This window comes from Trachemys scripta, chromosome 1, assembly GCF_013100865.1.
Source record: "Trachemys scripta elegans isolate TJP31775 chromosome 1, CAS_Tse_1.0, whole genome shotgun sequence".
In the NCBI taxonomy this organism is placed as follows: domain Eukaryota; kingdom Metazoa; phylum Chordata; order Testudines; family Emydidae; genus Trachemys; species Trachemys scripta.
In genome coordinates this window covers 294,158,300-294,167,042 of record NC_048298.1, presented here as the reverse complement: position 1 = coordinate 294,167,042, position 8,743 = coordinate 294,158,300, and positions in this window count along the sequence as shown.

Genomic DNA, 8,743 nt, shown 5'->3' with positions numbered 1-8,743 from the left:
AATATTCCACAACCCCATCAGATCTCACTATTAGCAGGTTTTTCTTAATTTAATTCTGTTGCTCCCAGTTATTCTCCGTGTACTGCTCAGATCATTCCTTTCCGTCTATAAAAGGTAGCATGGTCTGGTGAAAGAATTCTGAACCCATAAGATACTACCCACAGATGGAAGACAAGAGGCAACTAATTTTCTCCCTCTGCCTTTTTCTGCTGCTGCATCTCCTTTCCAGCCCCAATGAAAGCATCTGCTCTTCCCCCTTCCCTGGCATGGCTGACCATACCACCATTGTCCCTGGCACTCAGGCCCATAACTCAGGTTAGGTATCCCCTTCAACTCCTCCTCCTCTGTTACCCAGGTGATGTCAAAATCTGAAAAAGAGTGAAGGGGAAGAAGAAATGGCTACTTTAGGGTTGTTTTGTTTTTTGGAGGGACTGTTCAAACATATGCGGTTAAAAAAATAATTGTTCTAGAAATGGAAAGGGTGGGAGAAAGAAGAATATAGAGCAGGGATCGGCAATGTGTGGTATGCAGGCCGTCAGGGAAATCCGCTGGCAGGCCAGGACGGTTTGTTTACCTGCAGCATCCACAGGTTCGACCGATCGCAGCTCCCACTGGCCACAGTTCACCGTTCCAGGCCAATGGGGGCTGCAGGAAACGGCGTGGGCCGAGGGATGTGCTGGCCGTTGCTTCCTGCAGTCCCCATTGGCCTAGAACGGTGAACCGTGGCCAGTGGGAGCTGCAATCAGCCGAACCTGCGGATGCTGCAGGTAAACAAACCGTCCCGGCTCGCCAGCGGACTTCCCTGATAGCCCGCGTGCCAAAGGTTGCTGATCCCTGATATAGAGACATTTAAAGCCTGCAGGAAAAACATATGAACATCAAAAAGCATCCCCACCATTTAACCCTTGATTCAGGCTGGGTCTACACTACCCGCCTGAATTGGCGGGTAGAAATTGACCTCTCGGGGATCGATTTATCGCGTCCCGTTGGGACGCGACAATCGATCCCCGAATCGACGCTCTTACTCCACCAGCAGAGGTGGGAGTAAGTGCCATCGACGGGAAGCCGCAGAGGTCGATTTTGCCGCTGTCCCTACAGCGGGGTAAGTCGGCTGCGATACGTCGAATTCAGCTACGCTATTCGCATAGCTGAATTTGCGTATCTTAAATCGACCCCCCCCTGTAGTGTAGATGTAGCCAAAGTGATCTTCATTTTCAAAGCAGTATACAAACAATTATTCCTCACAATATTTCTGTGAGATAGATAAGAATGGGTTAATTCTAACCAATGAGGTCATGAAGAGGAGAAAGAACTCTTAAATGTATATTGGGATGAAAAAATAGTAGAGAGAGAGTTAGTTAGCCTATTAATAAATGAAGAGTAAGGCAAGGAAAGTAATGGAGACTCAAAAAAGGCTGAGATACTGAATTTCTTTTTAAGTGTCTTAAACAAGAAAATAAAGATGTTTAAATGACTAGACAGCAAAGAAAATCTTTTTAAAATCATTAATGATACAGGTAGGAGATGATTTTCATTAGAAAATGTTACCATACTTATCAACCTATCTGGATGATAAACTGCTCTTTCTCAGGGGTGAATCCACCAGTTATGCAGCTGGAGAGAGGCTTGAGGGAGTACAAACTGCAACCTGTGTACTTTTGGAAATGAATTAAGCCCTATGGCTTTAGAGAGCAAAATGGAACATTAAGTATCAACTTTAAGAATAAAATACCTCTGCATAATTAATATGCATATTGGTAACACTGCAACAAACTAGCTGCTGTGATCAGATTAATTATATAAAATTATTATTTTAATCTAGATTTATTCTGGTGTTCGCCAAGATTCTTCTAATTATCCAAACGGCTATGAACTGAGTTTAAATGCATCAGGACCACATTAAATTAAACAATACATAAATTCCACAGATTTACTATACAATGTATTTAGAAGTCACTTCATCTCCTAGAAAAATTAAGGCTGAATATCATTTTTTTTCTTTTAAATGAGCTCTTAGTCTATGGAATAACCTTGTAGTGGAAACCCATTGAGTAAGTTATTTAAAAACAGAATAGTTAAAGCACTGGAAAATATATCCTAGAGATATATTTGGGGGGAGGGATAGCTCAATGGTTTGAGCATTGACTTGCTAAACCCAGGGTTATGAGTTCAATCCCTGAGGGGGCCACTTAGGGATCTGGGGCAAAATCAAAATTGGTCCTGCTAGTGAAGGCAGGGGGCTGGACTCAATGACCTTTCAGGGTCCCTTCCAGTTCTAGGAGATAGGATATCTCCATAAATTTAAACAATTCTGCACTGTATTAGATGACATAAAGATTTTTCCCCATCTCTAGATTCTATATCAAGGGATTGAATATAATTAAAATGAAGTGATTAATAAGAAATAGGTTAGATAGTCACACTATTGCTTCACAGAGATGGATGAATCAAGTCCTATGTAGATTGTGAATAAATAATAAACCAAAATAAACATGTAAACCCCGAGATTCAAACTTGTTTTCTGTTTTGTTTTTTTCCCAGTCTGGTAGTAGGATGTATTTTATTTACTGCAAGTATTTATGAAGTATCTATCATTCCTGTATCCTATTTACAAATTGAATCAGCTCTAATAATTTGTGTTAGATGTTGTTCAGCCAAACGTCTGGGGATGTAAATGGATTTGCTAGCCACCTGGCAAAATCTGCCAATAATTGTGATGGGGCAGTTATAGATCTGAATTTTGGCCCAGATCTTCAAAAGTACTTAGGTGCCTAAACTTCAAATATAGGCACCTAAGTTCTAGGCCTGATTTTCGACTCCATTGCAATCTACAAAATGCTTGCTCGGCTGGAGCCTAAACTTAAATGGTGCCTAAATTTCCACTAAAAGTTCCCTAGATGCCTGTATTTTTGCCTCTGGGCATGTGCTCTATTGCCTCCCTCTAGATGCATATCCAGGATGCATATCTCCCATCTAAGCCCCAGCACCTTCTACCAGAACAGCTACCAAATTAGGTCCCATTCAAAATGTGCCTTTCTTATAACTTTTAGCCAGCGGTTAGAGCACACACCTGGAGTGTTGGAGACCTAAGTTCAATTCCCTACCCTGCCTGAGGGGGGGAAAGTATTTGAACAGGGGTCTCTCTCCCTCATGTCTCAGGTAAGTGCTCTAACCACTGAGCTATAGGATATTATGATTATGATGTGAGGCTCCCTCAGTCTCTCCTGTTGAATCTGTTCCCCTTTGGATTAAGTATTTAGAGTCAAGGGATAGTATGATGCTATAGCCTGGTGATTAGGGAACCCATGAGGGGCCAGTGCCCCTGGCTCAGGTGACTCTAATTATTTATACACAATGTAACAACTGATCAGAGGAGATTGAGGGACACCTACATAGCCCAATAGTTAGAGTGCCTATCCCCGTCACACAGAGGGGGGAATTGAAACTGCGTCTCCCACATCCCAGCTGAGTGTTCTAACCACTGGGCTAAAAGTAATAAGGTGAGTGGTGGCAGCAGCACCATCCTCACCTATGAATCACAAACAGAGCTAGGCACGAAGTCTGAGCTGCAGGGAGTTGCCTATGTCAATGAGAGGGGTAGGGCCTAGGACACATCTCTCATTGTATCTCACACTAGCTAGTTTAGTGGCTCCCCGCCTAGCATGCTGTCTTTTGTGGATCCCAATCTTAAGCACCATTCTCTTTCTACGCATTGTATAAGGAGCCTAGGTGCTAACTCAGACTTTGTGGATGCCAGTGCAGTTCCAGTGATTTTTTTCTAGGCACCTGAAAGTTAGGCATTGCAGGACTCAACATTGCAATACCTATGTACCTCTGTGGGTCCAGACCTTCGTGCCTGATCCAGCTCCTATTAAAGTCAATGAAAAGATTCCTGTTAACTTCAGTGGGAGCTCTCAAATGCCTGTTCTTGTTAAATGCAACTATACAGAAATCCTAAATGCACTCATCCCAAAGTCACAGATGTTAACCATTTGGAGATAATCTGTATCCACATGAGAGAGATGGCCGTGTGGTATGAAGATTTTATCTACATGTGATTGGGATGGGCACATTCTCAGAACCGATGAAGCCAGGGCTGCCCAGAGGATTCAGGGGGCCTGAGGCAAAGCAATTTCAGGGGCCCCTTCCATAAAAAAAAGTTGCAATACTATAGAATACTATATTCTCGTGGGGGCCCCTGTGGGGCCCGGGGCCTGGGGCAAATTGCCCCACTTGCTCCCCCCCCTCTGGGCGGCCCTGGATGAAGCTATGACTGTGAACTCCCAGGGCTAGAAGCCAATTGACAGTCTGAGAATGTCCATTTTCCAAAGTTATCATTCTCCAGCTTTTAGCCTGCAGCAATGCAAGATCTCAGGCTTCAAACTCCATCATTGGCCTGAATGTTGTGCTACCTGTGCCTTGGATACACATACTTTGTGGAGGAAGGATTCCTCTGGGAAGAAAGCAGGAAACATTCCTTGGGCACTTGTTTGAAGCTGCTCAGAGGTGTGGAATGTTAGTACTGTATGTCAGAAACAGTCCTACAGGGACTCTATTAAAAGATAGCAGGCAGATGAGATTATCAGTGCCTTACACGTATATCCTCACCTGAAAAACTGGTCAATGCAGGTGTTTTAATTGTTATTGTAATTGCTAGCTGTGGCCCGGATAGAGCTCATTTTACATATCTCCTAACTTAAGTTGTTTGACATTTTCCTCCATGCAAATCTGACCTTCACACCTCATTCTACTAATTGTTGCATTGCAAGCAATTCATTCACTCTGCCTTGCCAATTATTATTGTAATAGAGAGAGATAAATCATTATATCAAATCAAGAATCTGGATATATATTTCAGATCATCCCTTAACATTTTGAAGACTTTAAAACCGCTAGCAATCCAAAATTATACACATCTTTCCTTTTCGTAATTTGCAGGTTTTAAGTGCCTCTGATGTTTTTTCCTCAGCCTCTGCTCTGTTATAGTGTCTGTGTTTGTCTGTCTCTGTGTTTTCCTACGCATTGTCTCACTTATTATTCATTATAACATCAGCTTTTCTAAAAACATAACTTTATAAAAATGTAGTCTAGACAATTGCCCTTGCAGTGTATTGTCTTAAACTAAAAGATCTCTAACTGCTATGCTCCTAGAAGTTCTGAAATTCACTGTTTTATAGGTTCATAGATTTATACTTTTTTAATGGGGAAAGATCATGCTCCATTCTTTTTATGTAATGTAATGTGTTCCAGTATTGACCTTTCAGATATATTAAATATGAGTTATGCACAGCAATATTTTGGTAGAGAGAATATTTTAATAAAATATTATTTACTATTTCATTGCAGTGCAGACGTGTCCAGAAACTCTAATCAGGATAAGGGCCCTGGTGCAGTAAGTGCTATATAACTCATAGGAAAACATGGTTCCTTCAAACTATGGCCCTGCTCCTGTAAATGGCTCCTCACTGGTAAACCCCTGTGCTGTTGCAGAATGCCCATGGAAGCTGTATGGGATGCTAGATGCTTTTATCTATAGATCTTAAAGTGCAATGCTGAAGGTAGCAAGTATCATTATCCCATTTTACTGGTGGGGAAACTGATTCACAGAGAGATTAAGTGGGTTGCCCTAAATCACACAGTGGATCAGTTCCAGAGATGGGAATAGAAGCTAGTTTTCCTAACTCCCCAGTCTTTTGCTCTAGAGCATGGTAATTACTTCTAGGAAAAGTTTGCACAAGCTTCTCATTTATCAGTATTTATGTCCTCTGATCCTCAGGCTTTCAATCTGAATCACAAATTAAGCAGACAAAAAAAAAAAAAAAAAGACTATATCCACTACATCAGTCACAAAGCCTTGAAGGCAAAGAGAAGAAAATACTAAAGGAAGCAGCCACAAACAGAATTTTACCATGTGTATCATTTCTGAAAATGGAATTGAAACTTTAACCATTTTCACCTTTTCCCACAGCTCACAGTTTAATAATGATGCTGTCGGATTTACGGCATTTCAGTTGACCACTACGGATGGCACATAATTACTGAATATAGATATGGTGCTTATTTTCAGATCAGCTTTCACAATCATTTTAGTCTAAAGTCACTCACTACAATACCTGAAACTATGATAAATTCATAGGTTAATGTTTCCTTCCTGCGGCCTTCTATGTGGGAAGGGAACGTAGATACAGAATGCTCATATAGGCCCCCTATATGTGCCTAATATTTAGCTGGCATTATTAATAGTAGCATTTGTAAAGGGGCACAGCTTGGTAACTGGGCTGATGTGTTTCACAGGGGCTAGCAGGGGAGGTATTCTGCTGGGACACAGAATGGCGGTGGAGTTACTAAATAGCTGCTTGTACAGTCTTAGGCTTCAGTAGCTTACCTTGCATGAGAGAGATGAGCCAACAGATCTGTATTTTTGTTGGTCCTCCCCTGCACTCTGCCTTATGCCATCCTCAAAACCTACCCTCTGCAGTAGATTTCAGGAAACCCTGTTGAGTTGTCTTCAGAGGTATACATGGGTGTAGAACAACTTTACAGACTCCCCAAATGTCATTCTTCCCCATGCATGGCAGATCTGCACTGCTTCCACTGCAGTCAAGGCCCTCCACATCCATGGTGAGAAGGTGTTGAGATCACTATATTTTCACAGGGATGTGTGGAGATGTATAGTAGGATGAAGTCTCTGTCCAAAAGAATTTGTTAAAATGGCTCTTAAGGTACCAGGTAACTAGCAGAGCAATTACTATGCAACTGTGATGATGTAATATTAATATGGGAGTGATTCTTCTATTGACTGCTTTAAGGCTCTGAGTCTGCCAGTATGAACTAGATGTTTCCAGAAACCTCAGCAAACACAGACTGAGCTGAGTGCTTCTGCACTTAAAAGAGCTGAGACTTCTCTCCTGTAAAACCTGACACCTGGATGTTTATTATTATTTACAGCAGCCTCCCCAAGTCTTACAATAATCTACTTCTCTAATGAGCTACTCGTGGTTTTTAAAATAGATAAATAGATTAAAAATAGAGAAAATAGAGAAATTGGAAATCTAAGTTTGCCTGACGAATATGTGAGGCTATCTAGGAAAACTTGTCAAGGATTATTGTTGTCTAAACCCATTCTAATCTTAACATGTTTAGTTTTCAGGTGTTTACTGTGAATTACTGTATCCTCTGATCTTTTTTTACTGCTGATGCCAAAAAAAAAAAAAAAAAGTACTAACAACTTTCTGTCTCTCGTCACTGGAATTTCACAGTTGTGACTTCACATGCGTGGTCTGAACTATATATCTTAAAGTGCATTGCATTACATTTCATTACTTGTAATGCTAGCATGAAGTATCAGAATGAAAGCTGTAATAAAATGAACGCCACACTTCAAAGTGAACAAATGATGAAAAAGAGAAGCGTCAACATGCTAAATCATGTCATGTATTTCTGAATTAGCATAATGGTTAATAAGCCTAGATTTCAAAACAATTTACTGCAGAGTGTACATGGATTCTTGATTAGTTTATTTCATAATTACAGCTCTGACATTATATCTTTAATATCTTTACTTCAAAAACCTAAGTTACTAATTAAGTTTTTTTTCAGTTTTGACAGATTAAACCCATAACAGCAACAAAAAAACCCTCTCATAGCTGCAGTTTGCTTCTGCATCCACATGGTTGTCAGACTTTCTCAACATGATCCACTTATTTTGATTCCAGCACTTTTAGCCAAGCAAATTAAAACACAATTCTTATAGCCAGTGGGCCTCCCTATAGCTTCTTTGGATCAAATTCCCTTAGTTCCAATACAGGCAACTTTTCTAATTTACCTTCTGGAACATCATGTACAGCCTCTGACAGAATCCTCTGTCAAGTAGCTTTCCCAGTGCATGTAGGAACTAATTATAAGTTTGATTCCACTGCATTTTTGTTCATCTTAAAACATATTCTTTTTCTAATAGAAATTTGACTTGTGCAGTCATAATTGAAAGAGCCTAGCTGTTTCAGCTGAGTTTTGTTATCTGGTTTGCCTAATGAAGAAGTTAAACTGTACAGAAGTATGAATAAGCAGCCAACAGCAATTGTGTTACTACTTTAAGCAAAGAAAAGCTGGTCCTGTTGATCAACACACAGTAAACTGAGATCATGGAAAATGAGGTATATGTCAATTAGCTACGAGATGAGGCTTCTTATGACAATTTGGCATCCATAAGATAGTTACTAGAACTTATTCTTATCACACACGCATGGTGTAAAGAGTAAGTAACTGAGAGAAGACCTTGTTTTACATATTTTGCAACACATTTTTAAAAAATAGTTCTAAAGCCCACCTGCTTTAACAGCTACAAAGTACAGTGTATGCCACAATAAATGAAAAGGGGACAAGTAAAGTCAGGGGTGCCATTGGGGGAAAAAAAGGCTATGTCTATACTGCAGTTAAAAACTCACAGCTGGCCCAAGCCAGATGACTCAGGGGTTGTTTAATTGTGGTGTAGACATTTGGGCTTGGGCTGCAGCCCAAGCTCTGGGACCCTCCCATCTTGTAGGTTCCTAGAGCTCCGACTCCAGCCAAAGCACTTATACTGCAGTTAAACAGCCCCTTAGCCTGAGACCTGTTAGCCCAAGTCAGCTGGCACGGGCCAGCTGTGGATTTTTACTTGCAGTGTAGACATATCCTTAGGCCCAGATCCACAAAGGTATTTAGGCTCCTAACTTCTGTTGATTTCCATGCTTCAGTTCCTGATATG